The 20243-nt window shown below is 40.4% G+C and overlaps 1 pseudogene; it reads left to right on the top strand.

Annotated features, from left to right (window-relative positions):
* The first annotated feature begins 553 nt into the window (after window positions 1-553).
* LOC119810308 lies at window positions 554-1626 on the top strand (annotated as a pseudogene).
* The last annotated feature ends 18617 nt before the right edge of the window (window positions 1627-20243 follow it).

Below are 20243 nucleotides of genomic sequence, written 5' to 3' on the forward strand. Positions count from 1 at the left end.
ATGGAGTGAGTTCCAGAACTGCTAGAGCTATTACACACACAGAAAAAAAAAACCTTGTTTCTAAATGGAGACAGAGACAGAGAGAGACAGAGAGAGAGAGGATAGACAGACAGACAGACAGACAGATAGGGATGGATGGATGGATGGATGGATGGATGGATGGATGGATGGATGGAGATAACTGTTAGATAAATTTTGACTATAGTAGTAGTTGATAAACATCAACAGAGTAAGAAGCCAAAGAAGCCATACCCAAAAGAATATATTCATAATCCAAACTAGGAAAAGCTGAACTACAGTGAATTAGTATGAAGACTTGGGTGAATGTAAAAAGAAAACCAAGAAAGTGATTCCCATAAAAAATAAAGGAGAAAGGAGGGGACCGCTGGGAAGGAGCCTTCAAGGGCTTGGCAAACATTCCATTTCTTTATTTAAGTGACTACATTTTTACTTCCCAGTAACTGACTAAAATGTACACTCATGCTTTTTACATGTATTTTATAGTTCAAATTTCTAAAAACATGTATTTCAAATTCATATATGGTTTTCCCATCTTGCAAGATGGCGGGTGAAAAAGCCGAGAAACCTGATACAAAAGAGAAGAAACCTGCAGCCAAGAAGGCTGGCGGTGATGCCCCTGCCGCTGGTGCAGCCAAAAAGGGTGACCCTAAGGCTAAAAAGCTCAAGAAGGGGAAGCCCCATTGCAGCAGAAATCCAGTCCTTGTTAGAGGAATTGGCAGGTACTCCCGATCTGCTATGTATTCCAGAAAGGCCATGTACAAAAGGAAATACACAGCTGCGAAAACCAAGGTTGAAAAGAAGAAGAAAAAGGAGAAGGTCCTTGCCACTGTCACAAAACCTGTTGGTGGTGACAAGAATGGTGGTACCCTGGTGGTTAAGCTTCGAAAAATGCCTGGGTATTATCCTACCGAAGATGTGCCTCGGAAGCTGCTGAGCTATGGCAAAAAGCCCTTCAGTCAGCACGTGAGACGCCTGCGTGCCAGCATCACTCCTGGGACTGTCCTCATCATCCTCACCGGAAGCCACAGGGGCAAGAGAGTGGTTTTCCTGAAGCAACTGGGCAGTGGTTTACTGCTTGTGACGGGACCTCTTGCCCTCAACAGAGTCCCTCTGAGAAGAACACACCAGAAGTTTGTCATTGCCACCTCTACAAAAGTTGATATCAGCACAGTTAAAATCCCCAACACCTGACTGATGCTTACTTCAAGAAAAAGCAGCTGCCGGGCGGCGGTGGCGCACGCCTTTAATCCCAGCACTCGGGAGGCAGAGGCAGGCGGATCTCTGTGAGTTCGAGACCAGCCTGGTCTACAAGAGCTAGTTCCAGGACAGGCTCCAAAGCTACAGAGAAACCCTGTCTCGAAAAACCAAAAAAAAAAAAAAAAAAAAAAAAAGAAAAAGCAGCTGCATAAGCCCAGGCATCAGGAGGGCGAGATCTTTGACACAGAAAAGGAGAAATATGAGATTACAGAGCAGCGCAAGGCTGATCAGAAAACGGTGGACTCGCAGATTCTGCCAAAGATCAAAGCTGTTCCTCAGCTGCAAGGCTACCTGCGTTCTCAGTTCTCTCTGACAAACGGGATGTATCCTCACAAACTGGTTTTCTAAATTGCTGACAACCTAATTAAACAGCTTCATGTGTAAAAAAAAATAAATAAAATGAAATAAAATTCATATATGTTAACAAGTGTATGAGGGCCTAAGCTCCCCATGCATTGCCAGTCTAAGTAGGGAAACCACAACAGGCATTGTGAAGAGCTAAGCATTGTCAGTAGCTTTCGGGAGCAGACACCCCACCACCACTACAACTGCAGGCTACCTACCCTAGAGATAGGTAGAGAGCTTTCCCCTCCAGGTAGAAAGCTGCTCTTTGCAACATTTCCTTTCTTTTTTGCTTGGGTAGGGTGTGGAGGTAACTTAAGGTATTCCCTAGTAGAGGAACTGACAAGTAGAATGGGAGGGATGCATATGAAATGATTAACAGTAGAGCAATGAGCTCAAGGTGCAGGCGGTGGCATGACTTATGCTTTAAATACTGTTGAGTAGGAAAGATAATGAAATTATATCAGTACCCTTCATAAAACACATATACAAAGTAAAACACATATACAAATATCTATATTTCAAGTGTTTGTATTTCCTGTGCACATACATTTATACATATACATATATCTATATATACATAACACCAAATACTTTCTAGAGCTAGAGATTCCTGTGGGAGAGAAAAAAATGGCATGAGGCCAAGGTTGAAAAGATAGAAAAGATAAAATAGAAGAGGATCCTGGGATGAGTGGTGTAGCATGTCATACAGAAGAATGCAATTGAACATCAACTCCTAAGGAACTCTTAAAAAGACAAAAAAGCAAGGTGAGCTGTGCAGACCATCATGACTAAGCAACAGAACCTTCATACCGATGTGGGGCCTTTTCCATGTCTTTAAATCCTGTCAGATTTGTTTCTCGGGGTTCCCAGTGCAGTGCTATTTCTTTATTCATACCTGTGCTCTTTAGAATGTTAAAGAATTAATGTCACTGACTCTGAATCTTCCTTTGCAAGACCCACAGAATCTATAATTAAATTCCACTTCTGAAAACAAGGGACGTGAACATTCACATACACAGATTTATAGAGAATGACCTACGGCCTATGCACACTAGCCAAGTGTTCTATCAGTAATTATAAGCTTCACTCCCTGATTTGCTTTTTAATTTTGAGGTTAGGGTCTCACCAAGTTGCTGAGGCTGACCTTGATCTCACTCTCTAGCCCACACAAGTGTCCATCTTGTAATTCTCCTGCCTCAGGATTTAAGTAGCTGAGATTATAAGCCTGTTTCACTAGGCCAGCACATGTGTATTTTATTAAAAAGCATACTCACGGGGGCTTGAGAGACAGCTCAGTGGTTAAGAGCACTGACTGCCCTTGTAGAGGACCCTGGTTTAATTCCCAGAAGCCACACAGTGGCTCACAGCTGCCTATAACTCCTATTTTAGGGGTTCTGATGCCCTCTTCTGACCTCCACAGGGACCAGGCACAAACATGGTTCAAGACAAAACATTCATACAATAAAAGTAAATTAAAAGACACAAAAATGTAAAAGAACACTCATGTTAGTTATTGTATGAATACTAACCTACAAAGCACAAGTTAATAATACTTTTGGTGAAATTTTAAACAATTCTAGCTGAGCCTAAAAGTTCTTTCCAAAAATTCAAGTTTAAGTGGGGTTTTTTAAAACTCATTATTTGCTTTTAAAGTTAAATATGGTATTTTTTGATTATTGAGTAACCATCATATGAACTAATATAATATCATCAATGGATAAAATATTAAAATTTACATATGTCTTACATAAAAATTGTAATCAAAATATAGAACCCAGAGGAAACATTATATGGTCAAAACGAAAATCAAACACAACCAGGCTGAAACTATGAATAATAGATTTTAGTAAAACACCCCAGATGGGTGTGGTGGCGCATGTCTTTAACACCCCCCCCCCGCACTCAGGAGGCTGAGGCAGGTAGATCTCTGTGTGTTCGATACCAGCCTGCTCTACAATGAGAGTTCCAGGACAGTCGGGTTACATAGAAAAACGCTGTCTTGGGAAACAAACAAACACAACAAAACAAAAACACCTCTACAAGTACAACTTAACCATTTATGGAGATTTAGTATGGGAAAGGCGTAGTCAAAGAGCTGGTCATTATAATACACAGATCCTGTCCTTAGGGACCAGAGTCTAAAGCAATAAATGGCTACGGTGGTGTTTGAATCATCTTTGTCCCTCCGGCAAAAGAATGCTTTCTATTTACAAAGTGGACATTGTTTTAGTCTGTTCTCTGTGCCCCAAAACACAATGTCACAGACTGGGTAAAGGCTCTAACTCTGGTCCAAGATTCAGGGGTCCTTGTCTGGAAATAGTCTTCTCAGCAGCTGGCAGAGTCCAGAGATCACAGGTCACCTGAGAGACCAGAATAGCCCTAAGAACTACAACTCCCTTGTTAAAATGCAGATTTGCATTCATCTGGTCTAGGGTTGGAATTAGACTGGAAGATGGAGCCTGGCAACTTCTCCAAGATGAAGCAGAAAGAGGCAAGGAGAAAACATAACAGAAATGTTATGAGACATGAGACAGAGTCTGGGAAAATATCTAAATGTGGCGACAGAGAGGACAGTGTGGCAGAGCAACAGTTGGCAGACATGATGGCTAAGAGCTTTCCAGAACTGAGGACAGCAGTTCGTATTATGAAGCCCAGTAAGTTTCCAAGTAGCACGTATAAATACCTGCACATAATGATGATCAACACTGCTGGCCGCTAAGAAACTTTGGATTAAACCACAATGAGCCATCGCTATACGCTTACCAAAATGACTGAGATCCCACATGATAGGAGAGAAACAATTCCAGCAAGTTCTCCTCTGACCTCTATAGGCATGTGCCTCCCCAAACACACACACACACACACACACACACAGAGAGAGAGAGAGAGAGAGAGAGAGAGAGAGAGAGAGAGAGAGAGAGAGAGAGAGAGAGAGAGAGAGAGAAACACACTAATATTGACAAAGAAGCTAATTACTCATATTTTCTACTGTTAGGAAAGTAAAATGTCAGGCAATCCACAAAATAGTTTGACAGTTACAAAACTCTGGATACATTAACCAAAAAAAGAAAATTACTTTCACACAAAAACCTAAACAAACATGAATGTTGAAAGCAACTCTATTTATAACTGATAAAAGCTCGCACCAACAGGTAATTAAAGAAACTATGGTTTGTACACCGTGAGTCAGTGCTAAGCAATAAGAAACGAGCAGATTATTGACACCTCCACAATTTGAATGTGTCTACAGAACTACACTGATTAGGTGTGCAGGATGGGGGGGATCTCAAAGCTATAGACTCTCTGACGTCATTTGTACAAAATGCTTGGAATGAAAATGTCTTTAAATGGAGGACAGATTAGTGGCTTCCAGGTGTCAGGGAACATAAAAAGGGAGGGAGCGATTGCTCTTATCTAAATAATTGTGTGTCCCCCAAATTCTAGAGTGGAAACCTAACCACAAATGCTATGGTACTAGGAGGTGGAGTGTTCCGTGATGATAAGGAAAAATGACCCCTCCTCCCAAAAATTGCTCCCATGGGGCAACACATTGAGAAGGGAGTCTATGACCAGAAAGAAATCTGCTGTGCCTTGACATGGGACTTGTTAGATTCCAGAACTGTGAGAAATACATTCCTGGGTTTTTCTGATATTTTAAATATATAGTACATCTTTTAGTGATAAGTTGTTTCTTAGATATAGCAAAAAAAAATGGGGTCCTGATTTTTTGGCTAATTTGCTATTCTGTGGGTTTTCATTGAGGAGTTTAGTCCATTAGTATGCGGTTATCATTGAAAAATGATAATTCATATTATTTTGTTGATTTTGTAGAGTTTAGTTTTTTCTTAGTCTTTACTTGCTTCACAAATACCTTAGAATATTTTCTATATGTAGAGCATTCCTCCAGTGGACATGAATTGCTTTAGCCTGCCTGGGAAGTAGTTCTGACTCCGTCCATTGTGGCAGTTCTCTCGGGTACAGTAGTCTGGGTTGGCACTTGTGATCTTTTAGAACTGAATACAGCTGTCCCTGTCTTTCTGGCCTTCACAGAGTTTTCTCTGAAAAATCAGCTCTTGCTTTGCTAAGCCTACCTTTGTATAGGACTTAACTCTTTTCTCCCTTGGCACTTTTCCCCCCTTTGCTCTTGTTTATTTGTTGACACAGGTTCTCTCTGCATGGCCCTGGCTGTCCGAGAACTCACTTTGCAGACCAGCCTGGCCTTGAACTCACAGAGTTCTGCCAACCTCTGTCTCCCCAATACTGGGGTTAAAGGCATGTGCCACTGTGCCTGGCTCCCTCGCCACTTTTTTCTAAATATTTATTGTTTTTGACAATAACATTACACAGAGAGTTTCTTTTCTCGCCCTATTTGGTCTTCTGTATACCTCTTGAATAGGTTTTCTAGACTTGGGGAAATTTTTTTGTATAATTTTATTTGAAGTATTTTCTGTTCTTTGGCATGGAATTACTCTCCGCTCAGATTTCACAAATTTGGTCTTTTCCTGGTGTCCCACAGACCTAGTATGTTCCATTCATACGTTGCTAGTTTTTTTTTTTAAATTTGTCATTGAATTTAACTAAGTTATCCAATTTCTCTACCTTATGCTCAGACCCTTATATCCTGTCCTCTTTGGAGCCATTCTAACGGAACTCTTGTTTGACTTTTCATTTCCAGGATCATCTCAATTGTGTTTTCTTCAGTCAATGTTGAATTCCATTTTCATATCCTGAATCAACTCTCTTATTTCATTATTAGTGTATGTGTGCATGTTTTAATTTATTCAGGATATTGTCTGTGTCCTCTTGGAATTCATTCACAAATTTTTGTCTTCTTTGAGATCTATTAACATATCTATAACCATTCTTTTGAATGTATTGGAATTTCATCTAAGTCACTGGTATTGGTGACCATTGCTATGGAATTAATAATTTTTGAGAGAGATGTTTTTCTCAGCTTTTCATGTTACCGGAGGTTTTTACATTGGGATGTATCCATCTGGAGTAAGTCTATTGGATAAGACTTTCTGACACACATGGGTTAAGTGGTCATTTATTTCAGCATGTGTTACTCTTTCTGCTTCTTGGATGCTGACTCCTTTCAATGTTGCTTAAAGTTCAGTTCTATAGGCACTCGGTGTCGATTCATGGATGGGAGAGCTGGAGGTGATCTCGGCTCAGTTGGGGGAGCATGGATTCTACCCACAAAAACTAGGGTGCAGTATAATGAGGGCTGTTCCAAGAGCAGTGATTCTGGGTCCTCTGGTCTCAGGGGCCAGGGTTTGGAGAGGATTATGGGAGTTTCAGTTAGGGCTGAGGATGCTCAACCTCGAACTTCATTAGCCAGGATTCACGAGGAGCACTGTGCATGTGTGCCAGGTGTATGTCAGTTACACACCCTCTTGCTTCTCCAGTAGGGGCACTTGTCCAGCTATAGGGGTGTGCACTACAAGGAGAGAGAGGACCAGGCTCCTTTGGATTCTCTAGCAGGGGTGCACACAGGCTGGAGGAAGCTACCTGCGGCCAAGAGGTCTCAAGACCTCTAACACAAGCTTCACCCGATGAGCAAATAGCATCTGAAGGGTGCTCCTAGGACGTTGGAGGGCCAGGGAGTTCTCTGGCCTCAGGTGTGCAGCGGGTAGTAGAAGTATATTGTGGGAGTCAGAGCCTCTGGGGACGTCTAACCAGTCGGTGTGAGGTGTGGCCTTTGCAGTTAGGGCAGCGAAGGTGTGGAGGAAGGTCACAAGCCGAGGCTTTGATTTTTCCCATTATTAAGCATTCTGAGGTGTAATTAATAAATCTGCTCCACAAAGAAATAAGTTTATTTTTAATGAGGATGATCTTTGGAATTATTCTCTGACCTATATTGTTAAAATCATTTACTTCACTAATTTTCTAGCATATTCTAATCTTAGCATTGCTTAACAAGGTAATGAGTAATGTACTAAGCCATTATGCAAGACACAAACTACATAGCAACTTAAGAAAATATAATGTCCTCCCTCATTTGCAATGATAAAATCATTGAAAAGGAATTCTTTTTTCAATTTATCTTATAGTAGGGTTTTAACTTAATTTTTTTTTTGAAATTGATCGAAATGTTTAAATTCTTCTTTGGAGTTGAACATGTATTTCATTTATTTTTTTATAGAGCCTGTGATAGCTGTTGTTACTCTCTTAATGTAGTCCCCAAGAATGATAACAAGAGAACATGGATTGAGTTGTTCTTCAATTATTTTTATCAAAGGCAATAGTAGGATTTGAGCAATCCATTTTACATAAAGGGGAAACTCTTGTATTGGTAGCATTTGCTGACTTTGTTGGTATCAATGTTACCTCCAGGGCCAATATGACATTACTAAATGCAGAATTGGAAGGAAGTGTAGAGCAGCAAACCATTGAAGTGTGTCTCCTCCATGTCACCACAAAAGGCAGATGCAACGACCCCTAAGAACACCTAGCACATTAAATGGACTATCATAACTAGATGGTGGCATTTTGATAGTTAATTACTTTAGTTTCATTGTAACTTATTTAATTGTAAGTTCACAGGAGTTTGTTGTTAATAACGACTGCTTCAAATAAGCCAGCAAGGCTCCTGAAACTTCATGCTAGCATAACCCTGACTGGAAGGCATTCTAGGTGACGTCCCCAAACCAGTATAAGGCATAGATGACAAAGTTCTGTATTTCATTAGGAGTCTATATGTATTCCTACATACCCATGCCCCGGATATGGGGAGGAACTCCAAAAGCTTCCCTTGCAGCTGTTGCTTAGTCAATGATATACACAATGCAATGACATACTAAATGGATTGTTTTGCAGATAACAAACTTAATTTTCACTAATCCAGGCAGATCGGAGCAAAAGGTGCACCACATAATTCTGGGTTCCTAAAAATGTCATCCAGCAGACCTGAAAGAACTCCATCCCTCCCAGTCTCTGTAGTCCACGGATGAGATACAAGGTTAGAAGGGGGGGGGGACTCCCAAAGGATCCCTTCCTCAATTAATTATGTAAATCACAAGTAAATTAGACACTAAAAATTTAAGATTGATTGAAAGCCTTGCTCAAATTGCTTTAACTGTGATTCATAAACCAATCACGCAAATTCATATGTTAGGTTGTATAAAAAAAATTAGAAAGATGTAGAATGGAATAAGAGTACCTTAATTTAAATGTGAAAGACATGGTTGTGAAGTATGGGTCTCCTAGACTGTTAGCACTGGCCCATCAGATGCTAACAAAATCCGCTATGCAACAGTTTTACATATCCCCTTGTGGGAGGAGGATCAACTTGTGATCTGCCTGATAAATCAGCCACAGTGATAGAGTCAGGCTACTGTAGCTAAATGGCTTTTAGCTATGCTTCCTGTTTTAAGCTACCATATTTACAAATGAAAGCTTTTTCAAACCACGGCTTTTAATATAATTTGCATATTTAGTAATACATTGATTAAAATTAAACACGGATTCTTGCAATTTATTTCAGAAACAGATGGGCTGCATTAAGCGAAAAGCCAGAGCCTTTAAATAGAACAGACTCACTGACTGACTACTGATAATGATGAATACAAAACTTTGTAAATGGGCAAAACGAAAACGGGGGGGGGGGGGGGGGGGGGGGGGCTTGCCCATTGAGCCTATTTCAAAGCTTTCCTAACTAGTGACTCCATAAAGTTAGTAATCAAGTTAATTTAAAATGAATGATATATATTAAAGGATTAAAGGTGTGCATCACCTAAATGAAAGGGAATTTCTTAGGGGAAGACAAAAGGCTTCCAGGAACTTTGCCTTCTCCTAGTGTGCAGGGCAAGTCCTTGTGTTTTTCTAATTAGGAGCTTGATGGAGTTTGCCAGTAGGTGGCGTTCTTCCATTACGTACATTTCTGCTGAGCTATGGTTTCAGGCTGAGAAATTAACTACAAATTTCTTCAATGGCAGAGGTAGCTGAATCCAAGAACAGTTCCTCTGATGACCTGTTTCCAAAGTAGTCTTTGTTGCTCCGGAGCAGATTTGACCGTTCAGAGAGCTGCAAACACAGTCTGCTCTATGCTTTGTTCTGAACAAACTTTGCAAAAGCTAATTTTATCATAAGAATATGTAAGTCTCTTCCATTAGCCTTTGCCAGTTTTTTCACAGAAGTTAGAAGTACTAAGCTTTTGCCTTATTCCCCGTAACAGTGTGACATAATTCATTCAGATAATATTACTGTTTGTTCAGTTATGAAAAATAACTTTCTAGGTTTCATCCTGTGAAGTACAGGAGTTTTCTAAGCCAATGAAGTAAATTTCAGCGTAGGACTCTATGCTATCCAGCATTTCCTACTTACAGGCACTGAATTCTCAGAATGAGACCAGGAAAATCCATAAAGGAAAGGGTTTATTCTTCAAATCTCTATCTATTTCCTCCTTGATTTTCCTTCCTGAGTTAAAGGTGAAAAAGAATTCAATCTATAACATTTAAATAATGTTTATATTCTTCAAAAATCCTTCACTGTCCAGTAACAAAATCCCACCATCGGAGAAACCCACTTTAACTGAACAGGGTTGCTACAGGTGAATTTTTTGCCTAAGACAAAAATTTGTTTCTTGTTTAATATTAATAGAGGCATAAATCTTCAGAATAAGCAAAAAATCAGTCTAAGAACAAAGTACTTACTTCGTGATACATCCGTGACATGGTTTTCAAAGCAGGAAACCAAATAAAACCTTTTATTTGAATGAAGCACACATGAATTAAAGGACAACCACCACAACAGGACTTGTTTTCATCGAAACCGCCCTCACGGCCACACCTCTGTGGAGGTTTGATTTTTGTCGTGTTCTGTTTTTAAATATGAAAAATTACCTCCCGCTTTTTCAAAGTTTGATTAAATAGTCAAAAGTGCTTAAGAGGTCAGCCTCCACTTTCGCTGCTGTGGATTACTCCGACATGAAATGTTTGTCACCGGTTGTGAGTTGTGAAAATCCCTCTGTAGCCAATGTGTTTTGTTTGGATTGAGACGGCATGCGGTTGATGGCTGTGACCTTCATGGTGGCTTAGATCCCTGGCTGGCACTGATTTTTGATTTAGTGCCGATCTGCTGCGCTTGTCACAGGCTGCAAGGTGCTTTCCATGCACTAATGGAACAGCTCAAGGGCAGAGGGGCCCTGTAAATGTCTATCTCTCACCAACCATGGGCTAAATAGAGAGGCGAGCTTTCTACATGTGAATGACAGACCCTGAGATTACACACACAAGGTAATGCAGGGTTTGCAAACCTGCACAGACTTGGCAAAAATAACAAGTATTGCAAAGTGCACGTTCTAAGGCTATCTGTCTGCTAATGAATATGTATCTGCTCTGTTAAAATGGAATATTTAACACAAATACTGATAATATATCTTCATTTGGTGGCAGGGAACTAACCATCACTTGATGTGTCCTTTGGCTCAGTTGCAGTTGTTAATAAATTCTATTACTTAATGGTGTCTTCAACAGAAAATTGCCTGTGTCCAAACTTTTTTCCTTCTAAGAAAATACAAAATGACATAATTGTTATGGAAAAATAAATTTAAAGACAAAAATATTATAAGTTGGCTTGTGGATCATCTTCGCTAGGCATCTAAGACACCAAGGGATATTCTGGACACATGGTTTTAAAAAAAAAAGCCACAAGGGAAAGATGCCTTCTACACTCAGCCTAGCTTAGATAAGAGCAACTCACACCAATAGGGTAGTAACCTACTATTAGTACATCAATGTAAGCAAATCCTCTTCATCTTGTAAGTCTCAGCTCAAATGTCAGCTCCTCCAAAAGCAATTCCTAACTCTCCTAAGAACTACTCTTTCTTCCAGCCTCTAAGTATTAGACTAAGTTTGCATCATTGGCCATTATTATTATTATGTTGTCTGACATATATGCTTTGTCTTATTTTCTACAATGGACCATAAGCTCTTTAAGAAAGTGCATCAATTTCATCTTTATAACCATCATCGTATCTAGGCTGGTGTCTGACACAATATATGTTCTCAACACGTTTGTCAAGTGGATGAATAAATGCCTAACTACAGCCTGGTAGCAGTCTGCAGGTTGGTGACATTTTCCAACGATTAGTATGTGTGGTGATTCTGTCATTACCATTCAAGTGCCTGGTTGAGTGCCCATATCTTCGCCTACCAGTAACGGCCACTTTTCAGGTTCATAGGTTTCACTGTCGAATTTCTAACTTCTCTGGAATCTGCTTCCTATCAGCAGAAACGCATACTCTCAGAAGCCACCACCGAGGTCATGCCTCCTTCATGCTATACTCTTAGTGCCCCCGCTCAGCACAGTGTAATGACCAGAACATGAGTGGCATATGCTTTTCAGAAGTCTGTGGCGCACTCCACAGTATATCCTCAGGATTGTCTTCGCAGTACATTCCGGCTATCGTTTATTAACATAATCCTGTCATTTCCTCACTGGGTGACCACCGTGCCCCAGGTACTGTGCTTTCAGGAGGGATTGCAATCTGCCAGGCAACGTCCAAAGCCACTGCAGAAACATGGAATACTCTTTTAGACGGGAAAATAAAGTAATTTAAACTCCTATTTTATATGAATTGAATCACCACACGGTATGACATAAACTTTTATAATTTATATATAAATGTAGATTTTAAAACTGTTTAAAATAAACGCTAAGGAAAGTAAACCACTGTTTTTACATTCAAATGAAATAAGGATTGGGATGCAAAATTGAATACATTCTTAATATAAAATTTTCAAACAAGTATTACTTTCCACCAGCTACCTTTTGTCTACTGAGTATGAGAATTCCTATTTCCCGCCAGTTAAGAGAGTACACTTGAAATTGCCGACACGCTTCCGAAAGCACACACGTATGTTGAATAAAGAACTCCCATAACTGGTCTTTCCTACCACGTATCTCTGTGTGAGTTATTGGATCGTGTATATATACATACATGCATGTGTGTACATACATATATGCATGTGTATGTGCATATATAACCCTAGATGCATCAATATAACCTGCTTAACCTATATGTTACTTGTATATATTTTCAGGGATGACCAGTTGGTGTTGATAATCAACTGGTGTGCTCTTCCCTGGAAAAGACTTACTTTTCCCTATGTCTGAGTTTCAGAGCTGCCTATAGTTCTTTGTGTAGGGTTGAATCCTTGTGGGCTTTCCTCTGTCCACTTGGACATGCTGTTGTCCTTGTTCAGCTCATGGTTAGACAGTCACGTTGGTGAGGGCTAGTGAAGTTCTATATCTTGGGAGAGAACCACCAACTGGCATTTTACTAAACCAATGTAATTCCTAACTGCATTCTAATGATTTGTTCTTATACCCACAGATAAGTCTACTCCTCACCCTTTAATGGAGACCTTTACAAAAAAATCAAAATGCAGAATTGTGAAGCTCAGTCCCAACTGTTACATCTACAAAATACTCGATCACCCAAGGCCTGGGGATCCTTGCAATATTGTAAGAGTCAGAGGACCCAGGAGTTTGTCATGAGATTGTGTATATCCATGGGCTACCAAAATGGCTGCCTATAAAAGTTGTGATATGAAACTCAGCTTTCCAGATGAGGCGAGAAACATGGAAGGGTGGAATAGCTTAGCGCAGCTCACAAGAAGAGCTAAAACTTGGGTCTTCCTAGAGCCTCTGCCCTTAACCAACGTATTATAGCAACACTGAACATGCACTCTGGAAGGACATTAGCAGCGGTCTACTTTTCTGTCGAGTGTCTGGTTTCGTTTTGTTTATTATTTATTTATTTTGGTTTGTTTATTTTCTTTTTGGAAACAAGATCTCACTGCATAGCTAAGACCAGCCTCAAGTTTGCCACCATCCTCACCTGCCTCCAGCATGTTGGAATTACAAGCATGCATCATTGTGCCCAGCTTAAGAAACTATTGTTAGCGGCTGGGAAATGGTTTCATTGGGAGAGCGCCTGTGGGCTAAGCACTTACCTGAGTTTGATACCCAGTGTTTACACACAAAGTCAAGCATGGCGGTAAACATTTGTGGTTACAGTGGTAGGAAAGTGGAGACCCACAGATCCTTGGGACTTCTTGGCCATTGAGTTTAGCCTAATTAGAGACCTCCAAATCCTAGACAAGAGATCCTGCCTCAAAACACAAGGTGGGCAGTTCCTGGGGAATGATAGTCAGGACTGAGTCTGGCCTCTGCACATATGGACACGTTTGTGCATAGGTCCTCACACGCTCACACTCACTGAAAACCCAGACACAAAATTAAAACATTAAACAAAATACACTTTGAAGTAACTAATCTTAATGTGTTTAATTAAAGACTCATGCTTTCTTTTCACTTGTTTGTACCTCAGGTCTTTCTGTATCTCTACTTACATTAATACTATGTAACTTTAGAAAGTTATGTGCATGTGTGTATGCCTGGGTGTTCACCATGTGCATGCAGAATCTCATGGTGGTCAAAACAGGCATCAGATTCCCCGGAATTGTAGCCACCATGAGGGTGCCAAAACCCAACTCAGATCCTCTGCAAGAGCAGTAGGTGTTCATAACTGCTGAGCTATATCTCCAGCTCCACCTATGTAACTCTTTCAATGACTCTTAAGTCATGCAGGTTAGCTATCACAACCACTAACTAAAAAACCTAGCACAATATTTGAATAAAAATGATACAAATAAAAATTTCGCTAAAGATTGGAGGTACAGTTCAACAGAGTTCTTCCTTAACATGTCCAAGGCTCTGTGTTCAATCTCCCAACTCTAAAAGAAAAATAGTAGTATGAGTTAAATTAAATAAAATCTTGAACTGAACTATCCATTTAGAAAGGTAAAAACAAGCCAATATATGTATTCATTTAAAGGGCTCCCTTTTTCAACATTTCTAGGCCCTTTCTGCCATTTCTGAAGGAAATGGATTTATCATTCATGACTTAGAGGGGTGTTTGTCTTTGTACATGATTGCTTTGCACTGGGAAGGGAAGTCAGAGGGCTAAAAGGATCTGCCTTTGAAAATAGTGTAGACAGCAAAATTTGTTCATATCAGGGCAGTAAGTGACTTGTTTTTATCCTGTCTCCACATTGTATGCTTCTCCGACACACACACACACACAACTGCTAATAACATGGGATGCACAGACAGACGGCAGTCAAAGCCTGTGCTTGCATCTAAACCTCAGCGTCTAGTTTTCCTTATATCAGCATGATCCAAGGGCGCCAGAAGTCATTAGACTTAAATGACACTGCATGTGATGGACGAAGGTACCACTATCAGCTTACATTAATGGATGAAAGTAAGTTTATCCATTGCAGAGGAGTGTCTAGTATGATAGTACATGAATTTCCTATCGGATCAGTCACTGAAAAGCTGAGTCCCATTAAAATACTAAAAACAAGTGAGCCACCGTGATAAGAGTCCACTGCTCTGTTTATAGCAACACTGGCTTGCACATAACTTATTGGTATCTCTTCTAGAACAGGTAACAGGCAGGTCTTGGATCTCCATGCTTTGGAGTTTTGGAATAGCCTGAATAACCGAAATCCATAGATAATACCCAAATTTAATTTTGATCAAGATGTCATCTTCTCTTCAATAGAGGTCTTATTTTTATTACATTAGCTAACAAACACTATAATTGACTGGGCTTGCTTTTCAGCTCATAGTGTGTTTCTGCATCCTTCTAGGGTCCTTGAGTAGCTTTCACCAAGACACTGGGAAATAAGAGCTCTGCCGTGTTGCTTTGTTTGCTGTAGCCAGCTTCAATGCGAACACTTGAGCAATGACTGGCCGCTGCCAGTACTATAACAAACATCGTTGTTCGTCTTCGTATAAATTCTTGACTCGTGTACACAGCAATACTATGGGATTAGTGAAAAGGCCTGTTCCCAAGCAGCAGTACACATGCTTCATGAACAGAATTATTTTTAATTACAGAATAAATGTTATTTTTGCAAACTAATTATATATCAAAGCATATATAGCAGAGTTAACCTAAACCAGTTCTTCACATCTATCCCTTCAAAATTTAGATAAAAAAAACTATCACCTTCCTGAACTAACTGGGAATCCAGTTTAAAATAAAGATTTCTGAGGTGTCCTTTGAGGGAGTCTAACTCTCCACAAATCTGTATTTTAGTAAGTGTACCTCCTCCCACTCATTCCTTCTCAAGCCTACTCCCAACTTCCCCCCTTGTGATGTAGGACGTGGGGACCACACTTTGAAAAATCGCTGCCTAAATCAAGAAATGAAGTTTGATGTCCCTGCAGTTAGTTTTCTGATTAAGCCATTCCTCTGTTTTGGGGTTCCTAACCTCCAATCCCCAGGTAAGTCTAAACAACTGTGCTGACAAAGACTCAATGCACAGAAAGGTGTGCTTTTAGGTGTGAGGCACCCTAAGCCACAGGCTTGAGTTAAGGGCAGGATCAGGCTTACAGCTAATAACATGGACAAGACAGCGATGTTGCTCAGCCAGTATCCCACTCTGTTATGCTATGATCCAGGCAGAACAAGCAGCTGCTGAGGCCAGACCGTGGCAAGTGCTATTTTGCCCGTGACATTGGAGAGTTTACCCAAGAACAGTGTCTCTTGTGCCAGGAATTCCACAGCACGGCTGCAAAGGTTGCTTAGTCCTTGGCTTTATTTGTTCTTTAAATGTTCTCAAGTGTCTAAAAGAAACCTAACCATTCTCTTTGTGATTATGAACCCACGTGACCACAAGTACCTGCAGATGAAACCGTTTCCCCTATCTCCTCAGGTCCATATGATCTGAAGAGAGATCACATTGCGGTGACCCTAAGTTATCCAAGTGGCAGCTTCTTCAATGAATTCTACAATAAGGGGGGAGCGTGATTTTCCCTGAAAGATGCATCATTTACAAAAGACTCTGTGGAGTTAACTAATACTGTGCCCACACTTGGGTAAGTGTTCTACCATTGAGCTACATCACCAGACAGTGATGTTTTCTGTAAATACAGAAGTGACTAACAGACCGTCCTCGTCAAGAAAAGCTCCTGTGTGTGTGTCTCGCTTCCCATCCCTAATGTGGAGGCATGACCTAAATTAGATATGCTAGTGGACAGGCCAAGGTTGGCAAGCTCTGAACAAGAACCTCAGATTGTTTTGGCTCCGTTATGTCAACAGGCTGCCTGCATCCGGTCTTCCTCACAGCGCTGGCCCCGCCTTTCCCTGGCTCTGGCCTGCTGCTCAAGCACTGAGGCTCTTTGCAAATTCTGCTCTCTGGTTCTCTCATCAATTTAAGATTAAAAAGTCCTGTGAAATATTAATGAAATTATGTTTTTTAAAAAGGAAGAAAGAAAAATGTTCCTACAATACTGCAACATTTTAATGCCTCATTAAAATCATTAGCAATGCTAATATTAAAGAACTCACTTCATCTTTCAGGGAGCCAAAAAAATAAATCATAATCAAATGTTTGTTAACATTACATCTGGAAAAATAAATTATACCGCATCTTTTCTACATGGGCTTTCCATAATTTAAAGATGACACCCAAAGGTCACACGATTAGGCACATGCGAGCAGTTTTTCCCATGGAAACTGATAGGGCACTATTTTATAATATTCATTAAATGCTGTGAATATTGTTTGTGTTTTTCATTTATGAGAAAAATATATGGTGTGCCTATCATCTGGGGCGCCCGTGGCGCTCGGGCTGCAAACAATGACATGCTTCACTGACCCGGATGACTTACAAAAGCCATTTATATTCAACACTCTCATTTGTGCTATCTTTAAAAAATGAGCAAGAGACATATATTAATAGCAGGGAACTGGTAGACTGATGGCATCACTTCCCATCCCTGGACCTACCCCGACACCTCTCTTGCCATCGGCTGAACTGACATGGGGATGCAAATGGCGAACGGACGTCACATGAAATTTTGCCGCAGGACTAAAGAAGGCAAAAGCAATCGTTTCTTTCTCTTTGCTGACCAACTGTCAGTTGGAGAGAACAAAGAGATGTAAGATGTGAGAAAGACTAGTTGAGTGGACGATGAAGGAGAAAAAAAAAAAAAACTCTCACCATTGACCGGGACAAGCGGCGGAGGAGTGGTCTTAGAAATAGGACCACAGCTCCTATGGCAACTGCACAGTAAACTCAGAATGTGGGTACACCCAGAGCTTGGGAACTTCTAAGGAACAAGTGATCAGTCATGTAGGTTAAGACAATGTTTTAAAAGTAAATAAGGAGGGAGCTGGAGAGCAGGCTCAGTGGGTAGAACATTTACCATACATGCCTAGCCATCTGAGTGAGTCCCATCCCTGACTCCCACATAAAAGAGTGAACCAGCTCCCCAAAGTTGTCCTCTAATCTCCTCCATCATGCCACAACACACACATACCTGTATGTATAATAAGTAAAATTAAATACATAAAATAAAGCTCAGGATATAACTCGGTAGCAGATACTTATGCAGCGTGTATGGGTCTCGGTTTGACTTCTGGCACTACAAAGATTGAACTTAAAGATAATACAAAAAATTATAACCATGGTGTTCTTATATATACCGAGACAAAAGTAACCACTAGATACTAGGCACACTGAGTATCTCAGAGACAGCCATTTGACATTTAGTCTTGCAAAAACAAATACTTTGGTGTCTTAGTTAGGGTTTTTACTGCTGCAGTGAAGTACCATGACCAAAAAGCAAGTCGGAGAGGAAGGGGTTTATTCGGCTTACACTTCAGTATTTCTGTTCATCACTGAAGGAAGTCGGGGCAGGATCCTGGAGGCAGGACTGATGCAGAGACCAGGGAGGAATGTTTCCCCTGGCTTGCTCAGCCCACCTTCTTACAAAACCCAGGACCACCAGCCCAGGGATATATCGCTCCACCCACAACAGGCTGGGCCCTCCTCCATTGTTGAGTAATTGAGAAAATGCCCTACAGCTGGCTCTCACGGAAGCATTTCCTCAACTGAGGCCTCATCCTTTCTGATGACTATAGCTTGTGTCATGTTGACACATAAAACCAGCCAGCATATTTGATGTCACTCTGATTTCTACCTGGGCCTGATTTCACTCAAGTTCACTGTCAAATGGGCTTGTTATTTGAATGATAATATGTGGGAGGAGGGATGAACCATGGATTTATGTATTTTCTTATTAAAAATTAATATTGGGTCTTGTGGCATACATCCCAGCTACTCAGGAAACTAACATAGACTAACTCCAAATTCAATACCTCCCTAGACTGCAAAGCTGGTTCAAGGCCATGCCTCAAAATACAAGTTAAAACTGGAATAGCTCTAATATAGTGCCTGCCTGGTGTGTGCAAAGTTCTAGGTTCAATCTGAAAAATGTGTGTGTGTGTGTGTGTGTGTGTGTGTGTAATAAAATCTCTCTTATTCAATATTAATAACTTTCATTCTAATTATTGCGTGGTGAAATGATGATTGTTCTCATTCCGCGGGAACAACAGCAGAAGTTAGGGACAGTTGCTTACAACCGAAACTAGAATAAATGATCTGGATAATACAGCATTCATCGAGAAGGGGAATGCTGGGGCTGGAAAGCTGGCTCAGCCGCGAAGAGCATTTATTTCTCTAGCAGATGACCTAGGTTTGGCTCCCAGAACCCACACTGTGGCTCACAAGCCTCTGAAACTCCAGTTCCAGAGACTTCAACATCCAGCTTGCTGACCCCCAGCACCGAGCACACAGCACACACGTGGTGCACATACATATACACAGACAGAACATTCATAAATATAAAATAAGGAATCTGTGGAAAGGGAATGGTGAAGATTGTTGTACTGAGTAATATAGTATGTAATATATTGCAGGTGTGACCAGTCCTCACCTTAACGGTGCTTTCCTCTGTGGGATATGCAATGCTGAGGTTTCGTGTTAACATAGCTACGTCATTTTTTAAATGCCATTCTAAATTCCCAAATCTAAGGATTCAAAGGTATGGGTTCATAGTGCTAAAGTCAAATGACCTAGTTTGGCTCTTCTAACTCAAATTATGATTAAGTCTACATAGATACTTAATACAGAGGTTATTTTTAAACCACATACTTAAAGCATAGGCAGGCTTTAAAGATGAAATAATTTGTTAGAAACTTCAGTTGTATCTTCCTTACCCATCCATCTCTTTGGAGAACAAATTAATTGTTCCAATCTGGTAAGCAATGAAAGAAACAGTCGGCAAAGGGTGAAATATGAGCATCAATGGTAAGTTTTGAATTTACCCTATTTATCTTGAATGTAAGATCTCATGACCCACTAAAACTCAGTTCACAGTATTTTATGAAAAATAATGGCTGAAATTGAATGTCTTAATTTACATTTAATGCAATTAAGAATGGTTTAAATGATGACGGATGAGCAGCACACACAGATGTCAGTCAGTTTCATCAGAATAAATTGAAGTCAGTGTCAATGAACGCTCCACTGATAAATCCCACTTTACACAAAATTAATAAAAATAAGGAAATATAATCCTTAACTAATTGCAAAATGGTCTGGAATTCCCCTGAATTTTGAAGGGGGACCACGTGACTGAGAAAACCCACAGAGCTCATTTGGATACTACCCAAAGTAACTCTATCAGCAAACAGCCAGAGAGTTAGGGGCACAGACTTGCATTTGTGTTATGTGACTACTCATCAAGAG

This window comes from Arvicola amphibius, chromosome 3 (assembly GCF_903992535.2).
Source record: "Arvicola amphibius chromosome 3, mArvAmp1.2, whole genome shotgun sequence".
In the NCBI taxonomy this organism is placed as follows: domain Eukaryota; kingdom Metazoa; phylum Chordata; class Mammalia; order Rodentia; family Cricetidae; genus Arvicola; species Arvicola amphibius.